This window comes from Aquarana catesbeiana, linkage group LG10, assembly GCF_042186555.1.
Source record: "Aquarana catesbeiana isolate 2022-GZ linkage group LG10, ASM4218655v1, whole genome shotgun sequence".
NCBI classification, from domain to species: Eukaryota; Metazoa; Chordata; class Amphibia; order Anura; family Ranidae; genus Aquarana; species Aquarana catesbeiana.
In genome coordinates, this window is record NC_133333.1 from 177857466 (window position 1) to 177870301 (window position 12836).

Consider the following 12836-nt stretch of genomic DNA (forward strand, 5'->3'; position numbering starts at 1 on the left):
AGAAGAGGAAGGAAGCCGGCCAAGGTATGGGGAAACGGGGCGCAGATGCTAGAACTTGTCCCCCTACAGCACAGCTGGAGGGAGGGAGTGGAGTAGAAGTCGGCAGTGTTGCAGGGTAAGGCAGAAGAGGATCTGTGTCTGCAGTAAGGGAGTAGAGCTGGCCTTCCTGCTCAGCATGTGCCCGGGCCCCCCTTTTGAACTGATGGGGCACAGTCCCAGTACAGGAGGGTTGGTTGTACTGCCTTATCAGCAGCCCTGCACCTATAGTTGCCACTGGATGCACATGGGGAGCAACACAGTAGAGCAATTGGGAGATAGGGGGAAAGTGTTGTCACCTATAGTAGTAGGTGTCTGAACAAAAACATTGATGGCTGGATCCCCAGGTATTATTCTAATGAAATCTACAGCTTAGGTAAAATCTTACTGCTGGGATTTTCACATAAACACATTAAGAGTCTAAAGCCCTGTACACATGATCGGACTTTCCGACAACAAAACCGTGGAATTTTGTCCGAAGGGTGTTGGCTTAAACTTGTCTTGCATACACACGGTCACACAAATGTTGGCCAACAATTACGAACTTAGTGACATACTATGTGGTTTTTCAGCTCTTTAGCGCCACCCTTTGGGCTCCTTCAGCTGATTTCGTGTTAGTAGAAGTTTGGTGAGCGTTGATTCGCTCTTTTCTTTTCGTGTTTTTCATTTAGCGCTTTTCTGTTCGCATTTTTCTTTTTGTGCTTTTCAGTTCGGTTCTGAATGGCCATTTGTCAACCAGACATGTTGCGGAATCGGAGGAGATAACGTGTTATTTATTATTGGCCTTGGAGTTATTGTTTTGACATTATTTTTTTGGGTTGAATAATGATTTGATTTGGTATATTTTCTATATTTTTGAATACATAGAATGCACTTTTTGGTTAAGTTCTATTGGCAGATAGCATGTCTAATTTTTTTTTTTTTTTAATGCACAATAAAAAAATTGTGTAGAATAATACTTGGCTATGTATTTTACTTCAAATTACATTTTGGGAGTAGGCAGTTACATTTCAAAAAATACGATGTAAAATTGACAAGGGACACCAACATAGTTGTATCTTTGATCTTAAAAACTATAGGATAATGGTGTTGTGGTAACTTGCCCAAATAAAAAAAAACAAAAAACATAATAATATTATTCTTGATATCACTAGGAAAAAAAAAGCCTTTAAAAATGTGTTTGCAATAGCTCCATCAGAATCACCAGCAAAGCAGCTTCATTATTATCCCATTAAAGAAGAAGAGAATTGTGCGCTGCATTTGGAGATTTCATAATTTGCCACGTCACAAATGTTAATTCTCCATTACGACTGCTAGTTTACAAGACCAACTGCTTCTGCTTCCGGACTTGTGTACACACGATCGGAAAATCTGACAACACACATTTGTTGGCGGAAAATCTGAAGACATGCTAGCCAACATTTGTTGGCGAAAAGTCCGACAACAATTCTCTGATGGAGCGTACACACGGTCGGATTTTCCGCCAACAGCCTGACATCACACATTTGACCTCAGAAAAATCCGATCGTGTGTACGGGGCTTTACTATAAAGATTATATAGCAGCACTGAAGTGAGATTGTTTGGCAGGCCAAAAAGACTAGAACTAAGGTTTTAGGGCTAAGCAGGTTTGCCATCATCTGATCATATCTATATAAAAAAATAGATCCATATTTTAAGATTTATGGTAAAATTGACAGGCAGACACAGGGCAAAGAAAGTTTAGCTATGTACAGTATATGTAAAACATCATATATTTTCTTTATTTGGTGATCATATTAATTAGTGTTCACTGTCTGGCCCATTGTCAGGTGTAATTACATCTAGAAATGTAATTTATTATTACTGTAAACACATGTAATGGGGATGGCTCTGCAGAAGATGCTTTATTTTGTTAGATTCTCAGTGTTGAGCCTGGGGTTGATGACACAGCTGCTGAACTCTTGTAGTAACCTTGCAATGTCCTTTGATGGAGTCTCGCCCTGGTATGTCGGTGAAAATGCATTATTGCTTATCTTCTGTGCAGGTGCTGTATGGTTCCTGCTATTTTCAGAAATTGTCTTTATTAGCTTTTACTGGTAATGCACCCTGACTGTGGAATCCTTTTACAGTGCTTTTCTTAATACAGGCACTCAAGCCCTTACAATAAAAGACTCAGACTATTGACTGGGCTTAATCCATTCATGTCTTTACTGGTCCCAGTAAGCACACCCTAGAGTGTCCTATTAAAATGTCTTGTTTTCTACTAAATGCATCATTGTTAAATGAATTGAAAAAACAAAAAAACATAAACAAACATACAATATAAATATTGTTATAGTGTAAAAAGTAAAAGTGCAAAAGGTGTAATATGTAGCATTAAACAATAGTAGACTTATGCTGACCATAGATTTGAAACTGTTTGCCAACACAACAAAATCGTTTTCCAATAGTGACAGTGCACCCTGTATTGGCCTAATTGTATTTCTTAGAATTAGAGGCCCATGAAATATTTCCCGGTTGTGAAATGTTACTCTGAAATTAATTTTCATAAGAAATTCCACCCAGCTACCACAGTTACTTTATTTTGTGAGTGATGAAGAAAGTAAAAGATTGGTACCCCAGACAAAATAAAACCAAAGAAAATTCCCATCTCAACTCACCAATTAGCTTATAACCAACCAAATGATCCTGTCTAACAGTTTGCAAACATTTGCAAATACATGCGTAAGCCACTTCACGGCACCCCAATATTATCTGCAATCCTAAATCTATACATTTTTGGGAGCCTCCACAGTTCATGCATAATAATAATTGATAGGTAGAAGGCAAGTAAGCCTGTAGGGATTCCACCCCTCATTAGAGGCACAGGGGCGCAATGGACACCCAGCATAAAGCACAATGGCAGCAAAGGTGTCCAGTGTGTCCCATCACCAGCATTCCAACAGTGCAAACTAATGGCCACTGCCCCCACCTGAACTGGCCTCAGCAGCAAGGAGCACATGGAAGGGCAAAGCATGCAAAACAAAACCAAAGAAAATTTCCAGCCTGCACCCAACCAAATTATCCCGTCTAATGCCGCGTACACATGGCCGGATTTCCCGACAGAAAAAGTCCGATGGGAGCTTTTGGTCGGACATTCCGACCGCGTGTATGCCCCATCGGACTTTTTCTGTCGGCATTTCCGACGGACTCAGATATAGAACATGTTCTAAATCCGACGGAGTTTAGACCGTTCGCAAGTTTCATTTGCGCATATTTGCAAATACATGCGTAAGCTGCAGAGCCACTTCATGGCACCCTGGTATCATCTGCAGTCCTAACTCTATATAGATTTAGCTATACCCCAGAGCAGCCCTCTCAACCATTGTAAGGTGGAAGAACCCTTGACATTACTTTCTGTTCTCAATTAACCCCAATAAACCATGACTAAATCTAAAGCTCATGGCACATTAGCGTGATGGTCACTGCGAAGAATGCTCCTTATATCTGTAGTTATTGGGAACATTTCCCCTTTACAAGTAGATAAAAAGATAATTGTTGTCAGTGGTCATTTCCTGAGAGGCAGAAATTTCTCATTGCTCAAGGAACCCATACCAACCTTTGGAGGAACCATGGTTGGTAAAGGCTGCATCAGAGTATTTGCTCTGACCTGTGGGTACCTTTAGACTTAAAGCGGTTGTATACCCGCACAAAAAATTTTTTTTAAAACATCTCAGGCAAAAGGCATAATGAGCTAGTATGCACAGCATACTAGCTCATTATGAAATACCTTAGAACGAGGTGTCGGCAGCTGATCCCGGTCCACGCCGAGGGAGCTGACGTTTTTCCTCGGCGTGTCTTCCAGGTTCGCGGTTCCGGCGTTGTGAGTGGCCAGAGGTGCGTTGTCATCACTCCCGCATGCACGCGGGAGACTTCTTTCCGGCAAGGGTCGCAGCGTCGTACTAGTAATGGCGGCGATCTGCAATTTTTATCGGGGCTGCGACATTGTGGCGAACAGATCGGACAGTTTTCACACTTTTTTGGGACCATTGACATTTATACAGCAATCAGAGCTAAAAATAGCCACTAATTACTGTATAAATGTCACTGGCATGGAAGGGTTAACACTAGGGGGCGATCAAGGGCTTAAGTGTGTGTTCCATAGGTGTGTTATAACTGTGAGGGGATGGGACTGACCGGGGGAGAAGACAGATCGTTGTTCCTACTTAGTAGGAACAGACGATCTGTTTCTCCTCCCCTGTGAAAACAGAGATTTGTGTGTTTACACACACAAATCCCTGTGCTGGCTCTCATGCACACGATCGCAGGTGGCCAGCGGGGATCGCCATGCAGCGGGCGCACGCGTGAACCCGCTATGGCTCTTAAAGGAGCCGCCTTATATATACGGCGATTCGCGCAGGAGAGACATTCTGCCGCCATATATACTGTATATACAGGAGCTGGTCGGGAAGCGGTTAACATCAATAGTATGCAAGCTCTTGGAGGGGATGATAAGGGATTATATACAAGATTTCATTAATGAAAACGGTATCATTAGCAGTAATCAGCATGGATTCATGAAGAATCGTTCTTGCCAAACCAATCTATTAACCTCCTATGAGGAGGTGAGCTGCCATCTAGATAAAGGAAGGCCCGTAGACGTGGTGCACAGTATCTGGATATTGCAAAGGCATTCAATACAGTTCCCAATAAATGTTTACCTTACAAACTGAGGTCTGTCAGCATGGACCATAGGGTGAGTACATGGATTAAAAACTGGCTACAAGGGCGAGTCCAAAGGGTAGGGATAAATGGGGAATACTCAGAATGGTCAGGGGTGAGTAGTGGGGTCCTCCAGGGATCTGTCCTGAGACCAATCCTATTTAATTTATTCATAAACAATCTGGAGGATGGGATAAACAGTTCAATCTCTGTATTTGCGGACGATACTAAGCTAAGCAGGGCGATAACTTCTCCGCAGGATGTGGAAACTTTGCAAGAAGATCTGAACAAATTAATGGGGTGGGCAACTACATGGCGTTTAACAAAATGAGGTTTAATGCTGAAAAACGTAAGGCAATGCTTTAGGGTGCCATAAATACGAATGCAAGTTACTCGCTAGAGGGAGAACCTCTGGGCGAATCTAGAATGGAAAAGGACCTGGGGGTCCTAGTAGATGATAGGCTCAGCAATGACATGCAATGCCAAGCTGCTGCTAACAAAGCCAACAGAATATTGGCATGCATTAAAAGGGGATTCACTCCAAAGATAAAACGATAATTCTCCCGCTCTACAAGACTCTGGTCCGGCCGCACCTGCAGTATGCCATCCAGTTCTGGGCACCAGTCCTCAGGAAGGATGTGCTGGAGCTGGAGAGAGTCCAGAGAAGGGCAACAAAGCTAATTAAGGAACTGGAGAAACTCAGCTATGGGGAAAGGCTACAAGCATTGAGATGCTTGAGAGGGAATATGATGTCAATGTACAAATACCGTACTGGTGACCACACAATAGGGAAAAAACTTTTCAGTGAAAGGGAATTTAAAAATACACGTGGCCATGCACTAAAATGAGAAGAGAAGCGGTTTAACCTTAAACTACGTAGAGGGTTCTTTACTGTCAGAGCGGTAAGGATTTGGAATTCTCTTCCACAAGCAGCGGTATCAGCGGGGAGCGTCGATAATTTCAAGAAACTATTAGATGGGCACCTAAATGACCACAACATACAATGTACTATTGACATAAACACACACTCACACACACAGGTTGAACTGGATGGACTTGTGTCTTTTTTCAGCCTCACCAACTATGTAACTATAAGCCCCCCAATAGGTAGACAGCATAAAGAACATGGTGTGTCACAGTAGTGTCCTCTGCGGGTGTGCTAATCAGCTACTTCATTCACACTGTACCTGCGATCCACTGATTGCCAGTGCAATGCTCTGCAGGCTCCTAAGAAAAAATATAATAAATGCACATTTTTTTATCTACAAAAATATGTGCATTTATTTAAAACAAAAAATCAAAAAGTGAACTTAGCTTTTAAAATTTCATCCAGACCTGCTATTTGAATGGAATCCCAGATGTATTAACCAGGTTTCATTACAACGTGCATTCCAATGGTCAGAATAAATACATTTTACACCTACAGTATGCAATTTGCTTTTGATCCGTTTCTGCGGTGCATTTTACGTTTTTGCACATGCATTTTTGAGACACTTTGTGCTCATTTTTTGACATGTTTTGCATTTTTTTGTTTTTTTTGGGTTTTTATGGCCAATTTGTTGCTGGGTGGATTTAAAAATGCAAAATGCAAATCATGGCAAAAATGCACTACATGCTTTTCTGCAGCTTCTCCACTGAAGTCTATTGAACCAAAAACGATTCGCTTTTAAAAAAGTGCTTGATCCTTTCCAAAAACGCAGCAGCTGAAAAAAGCATAGATGTGAACGTGTCCCATAGGAAACCATGTTAAATGGACTGTGGTGTGTTTTCTGCAAAAAACAATAAAAAACGCATAGGTGTGAACAAAGCCCGAGTCTAGGTTCACTAGTGCCTGCGGAACACCGCATGTGATTTGAACAGGAATCGCACCACATTCCTGTGCAAATCACATGCGATGTCTGTGCGGTGCGATTTCAGCCATACATTTTGTATGGCTGAAATCGCATCAGCACCAAAATGGTGCAGGACCCTTTCTTTCCTCCGCACCCGAATTGCTTTGCATGGGTGTTCAAACCTATGCAATGCGATTCTGGCAATCGCACTGCGTTTTGCAATCTGTTTTGGGGTGATGTTAATCTAACATTGACACCCACAGCAGATCCCATGGACGCCATGCGTTTGCTTTGCAGTGCGATGCGATGTGTTAAAAACAGATGTTTTCATTTTTTTTCCCCAGACATTGACAAAGTGGACCTGTCGCGGGAAAAGCACAGATTTGCTTTAAACCTAATGTATCGAAGTAAAAAAAAAAATATATATATATATATATATATAAAATTATTTTTTCATTGTTTTTACAAATATATAAAACAATATTATTCATTTTATAGTTTACCTTTTAGCAAGGAAATGAAACAAAAAAAAAAAAAATAACCTCTCAATAGTGTTGCCATATTAGCACCGCATTAGCTGCTCTTTGGTTGATTATAGCCCATATGTCAAGAAATAAGGCTTTTATTACCCCTGCAGAGGTTCTGATCTGTAAAGCCGATGAAATAACAAGGTAGAAGCTGCACAGATGTTCCATAACCCACAGCTAGTCATACATTCGTTTAGATCAATCAACAGCAAGTTAAATTAATGAATGCAAATGGGTTGCTATGGGTTCTAACAGATTTTTGCATTTACTGCAAATGACTAAATGCGTCTTTTGTGTATACAATGGCCATACATTCAGGCTGTCCCTCCATTATGTTTTTACTGCAAAGCTGTAAAATCAGAGCACTTTACTAGAAAGCGATCAGGACGTTTTAGTAAATACGTAGTTTATTTTTCCAAAGATTACCTGAAAATTATTATTTGATGTGCCATTTGCATATTTATTTGCCTTCCATACCGTATCCAGTGAAACGTTTTCATCTTTAACCCCCTGAATCCCAGTTATAGCTCTTCCTCACTGCCATCTTTAACCCCCTGAATCCCGGTTATAGCTCTTCCTCACTGCCATCTTTAACCCCCTGAATCCCGATTATAGCTCTTCCTCACTGCCATCTTTAACCCCCTGAATCCCGATTATAGCTCTTCCTTACAGCCATCTTTAACCCCCTGAATCCCAGTTATAGATCTTCCTCACTGCCATCTTTAACCCCCTGAATCCCGATTATAGCTCTTCCTTGCGGCCATCTTTAACCCCCTGAATCCCGGTTATAGCTCTTCCTCACTGCCATCTTTAACCCCCTGAATCCCGATTATAGCTCTTCCTCACTGCCATCTTTAACACCCTGAATCCCGATTATAGCTCTTCCTTACGGCCATCTTTAACCCCCTGAATCCCAGTTATAGATCTTCCTCACTGCCATCTTTAACCCCCTGAATCCCGATTATAGCTCTTCCTTGCGGCCATCTTTAACCCCCTGAATCCCGGTTATAGCTCTTCCTCACTGCCATCTTTAACCCCCTGAATCCCGATTATAGCTCTTCCTTACGGCCATCTTTAACCCCCTGAATCCCAGTTATAGCTCTTCCTCACTGCCAGCTTTAACCCCCTGAATCCCGATTATAGCTCTTCCTCACTGCCATCTTTAACCCCCTGAATCCCGGTTATAGCTCTTCCTCACTGCCATCTTTAACCCCCTGAATCCCGATTATAGCTCTTCCTCACTGCCATCTTTAACCCCCTGAATCCCGATTATAGCTCTTCCTTACGGCCATCTTTAACCCCCTGAATCCCGGTTATAGCTCTTCCTCACTGCCCTCTTTAACCCCCTGAATCCCGATTATAGCTCTTCCTTACGGCCATTTTTAACCCCCTGAATCCCAGTTATAGCTCTTCCTCACTGCCAGCTTTAACCCCCTGAATCCCGATTATAGCTCTTCCTCACTGCCATCTTTAACCCCCTGAATCCCGATTATAGCTCTTCCTTACGGCCATCTTTAACCCCCTGAATCCCGGTTATAACTCTTCCTCACTGCCATATTTAACCCCCTGAATCCCGATTATAGCTCTTCCTCACTGCCAGCTTTAACCCCCTGAATCCTGATTATAGCTCTTCCTCACTGCCAGCTTTAACCCCCTGAATCCCGATTATAGCTCTTCCTCACTGCCAGCTTTAACCCCCTGAATCCCGATTATAGCTCTTCCTCACTGCCAGCTTTAACCCCTTGAATCCCGCACTAGGGCACCACAACCACTTGCATAGCATGGGGTTGCAACGCACTTGCAGAGCAGCTTCATTTCCTTTTTTGGGTCATATTTGGTGGGTTCTATGGCGGTTGGCTGAAAGTGATGGGATTTGGGGGGCTTAACCCTTTTTACCCCCCCACCTCCAACCTCACAAGCACCAAGTCTTGTATATATTTTCCTTTACCATGAATACAGAGGAAGAGACTTCATTGGTAAGATTGGTCTGGTGGAGTCCCGGTGGGATATAAGGAACCAGTGTTTGTACTGTCCCATTAGAACCCGCCCATACTCCATTTTTACGTGCCTATAGAAGTGTATTCAGTTGCTCTGTAAGTCTTCTTACAAACGATGAACTCACACGTCTCTAGTTTTCCCTATTTTATGCAGCCAAGCTCAGTATTATTCCAACCTAAAGGGAGCCATTCCCATCAACAGACTGAGCCAGAAAACATAATCTTTACACTTTATTGCTCGCCCCTTCCACCTTCAGGAGTTTATAAAACATAGTCGGACGTCATTCTGAGTCCCACGAAACCAACTTGTAGATAATGCGAAAATAAATTTTACAAATGTACTGTTAAGGCACACAAGTGTCTACAGGGAACGAGGGGAAGAAAGAAAAAAAAAAAAAGTAAAAAACAAAATTTTAATCATAAGACGTGCGCTGTTCTTCACATTGAGCGCGGTGCTTTCTATTATATGCTGTTATTTCTGCATTTATTGCTGGATTTAGAAAAAAAAAAGAGCCAGTGCGTGCTCTACCATTCTACGGATCTGCTTGAGTACTTAGCATTGTTGGTTGGTGGTGTTGTTGGATATTGTTCCCAGCGAGAAATTGTTCCACCTTTAAGCATATTTCTATTGAAAATGTAACTGTAGTGGTAAACATTTACAACCCAGCAGGGAGCTGTGCTAGCGTCTAACCTATTACACTGCTTTAGAGGAGGCTATAGAGAAATCATAGAGTGCCACCTAGTGGTCCTAGAATGAAATAGTCTGTAGAATTTAAACCTGAGAGTACAAAAAATACCTACAGCCATAGGAGAGGGCCTGCCGGGTAAAACCCCTCATGGTCACAGTGCACAGAATACAATGATTGTTCCTGAGAAGGATTGTTCAGTCGCTGGATCTCATGTCTGTAGGCAACTTTAGTGTGTAAAGCAACAAATCCCACTACAATTAAAGAGCACAATAGACCTGTCCTAAAAACAAAATCATTCATCCAAAATCAAAGAATGTATTTTTTATTTAAAGCTGAATTCCAGGCAAACAACTAAATACCCAGGTGCTGTTTGTAGTGCACATCTGTCCATCCAGTCCTGAGATTTTCACAGCTCTCTGACACACAGCACAGCCCTGTCTGGCAGAACAGAAGATATGATGTTTCCCTGCTGCAGTTTTTTTTTAAAGATTTTTTTATTATCAGAAAATAAAGTGCCATATTAATTTGAAACAATGCATAAGAACAGTATACATTCACAGGACCAGCCAAAAAGCCAGCACCTCCAAGCATAGAAGACCATAGAAGACCCCCACTGGAGCCCCGAGTCTATGAAAGAGGCCTTGACGAACAGAGATCTGCATTCATTTGTGTCTTAGAGACCCCTGTCACACTGGAGGCGGTTTTCAGACGTTTTAGCGCTAGAAATTGCGCCTGTAAAGCACCTGAAAACCTCCTCCTATGCCTCCCCAGTGTGAAAGCCCGAGTGTTTTCACACTGGGGCGGTGCGTTTGCGGGATGTTACAAAAAGTCCTGCAAGCAGCATCTTTGGGGAAGTTTGGGAGCGCTGTATATACCACTTCTAATCCGCCCCTGCCCATTGGAATGCATGGGCAGCCCTTCTGAAGCGCTGCAACATGGGCGGTTTTAACCCTTTCTTCGGCCGCTAGCAGGGGTTAAAAGCACCCCGCTAGCAGCCAAAAAGCACCGCTAAAACTAGAAGCGCTTTACCACTGAAAACTGTCTCTCATGCCTCCCCAGTGTGAAAGCCCGAGTGCTTTCACATTGGGGCGGTGCAGGACGGGAAAAAAAGTTGTGCAAACAGCATCTTTGGGTTGGTGTAGGAGTGCTGTATACAGCGCTCCTACACTGCCCCTGCCCATTGAAATGAATAGGCAGCGCTTCCGAAACGCCTGAAAAGTGTTTTCGGAAGCGCCACAACATGGGAGCTTTTAACCCCTTGTTAACCCCTTCTTGGGGGTTAAAAGCGCCACGCTATCTGCAGAAAAGCATGGATTAAACAGCGGTAAATCTAGTGGCGTTTTACCGCTAATGGACCCACCACCACCGTGTGAAAGGGGTCTTAGGATGGTGGCAGTGTCATGCAAATCATTCCTTTTTGCCCAATGTATCCAGAACTGCCTTTATACAGCACAGATACAGCCTAATAATATAAAGCCATGTATTCCAAAGAGATTACAGCTTGTTCTGACTTGTTGGGCATCATCAGTGTACTGCATGGAAACTCTGGCTTGTGGACCAACAAGACATTTTTATAGTAAGTAAGATGGATTGAAAGGACCCTGTCTGGTTATAGCTTCATCAAAGGGAAATATTTTTTGCTGTCACTCTCATTTTGAAATTCCTAGTTGCCCGGCTGTCTTGCTTTCATTCCGTCCCATTGAGGGTACTCTATGGCTGCATACCTGCAGCGCATCAGAAACTCTCTAATGAGGGCTGAAGATTTAACTTGAGATGCATCTAATGTTTTTTTTTAAAGGAGGCTTGAAATAGTACAGATCAGATGTGATCCTCGTGGATACAAAGGGAATTATTATGGAAGCAGTGGGATATTTGCCATTAATTTGCCTTCTGAGCTCCAAAGCCCCTTTGTACTGACTTAGAGAGCTGCTGCTGCAAACCTGCCAGTGGGCTTCCACCCCTCTGGATTTATAGGAAATAGAAAAACAGCAGCAAAATAAATATTTTATAGATTGGATTTTATTGGTATTTGCACATTGTATCAGTGGGATTATGAAGAATACAGATTAATAAAAAAAAGGGTGAAAAAACGAATTGCCTTCCTGCCACCCCTCTCTTCTAGGTATAAGTGCACTGCTGGGACCCCCTGCTACAATCGAGTATCTGATGCCATTTCCAGCCCTCCTTTTTAAATGTTGCTGGGCTGTCACACTGGGGTTTGCTAAAACTGGAGAGTGCAAAATCTGGTGCAGCTGTGCATGGTAGCCAATCAGCTTCTAACTTCAGATTGCTCAATTAGACCCCAATAAAGCCTCGTACACACGATCAGATTTTTGGACGAACGTTCGTCCGTTTTTTGTTGCATGCTAGTTTCATGTTACAAGTGAAGAGGTTACTCACCATATGAAAATTCTCGTACGACAGAATACAGTTTCAGAAGTGATGTTATGTGTTGAATAGTTTTGTATGTATTATTTCGTTTCTGAGCAGGCGTAGTCTTGTTCTTACGATTTTTTTTCCGAGGAAAACCGCACTAATTAAACGAAAATCGGACATTGAGTTCACGTACGACAAAAATGTTATCATCTGCACATCCAGCTTTTGTCAGATGAAAAATCAGAATCGGCTGTCGAAAGCACAATACTAAAGCCTCGTACACATGATCGGATTGTGGGCCAACAAAGCGCCAGACTTTTGTCCGAAGGGCGTGTGCCAGGAACTTGTCTTGCATACAAACGGTACACAATTGTCGGCCAACAAACACGAACGTAGTGACAGACTACAGAATTTCAGCTCTTGAGTGCCCCCTTTGGACACCTTCTGCTAATGTCGTGTTTGGTGAGCATTGATTCCGAGCATGTGTGTTTGTACTTTGGACTTTTGTGTGATGGACTTGTGTACACATGATAGGAAAATCTGACAACAGACCGTTGTCCGCCGAAAATTTGCTAGCCTGCCATCCATTTGTTGGCGGAAAGTTGGACAACAATTGTCTGAAGGAGCGCACTAACAGTCAGATTTTAGGCCAACAGTCTGTCATCACACAATTCCCTGCCGAAAATCCGATCGTGCGT

General features: G+C 42.6%; 1 protein-coding gene across 2 annotated transcripts in view; it reads right to left on the bottom strand.

Moving 5' to 3' along the window:
• MORN1 (MORN repeat containing 1) overlaps nucleotides 1-12836 on the bottom strand; it is a 518336-nt gene that overhangs the window by 418281 nt on the left and 87219 nt on the right. The window lies entirely within an intron of this gene.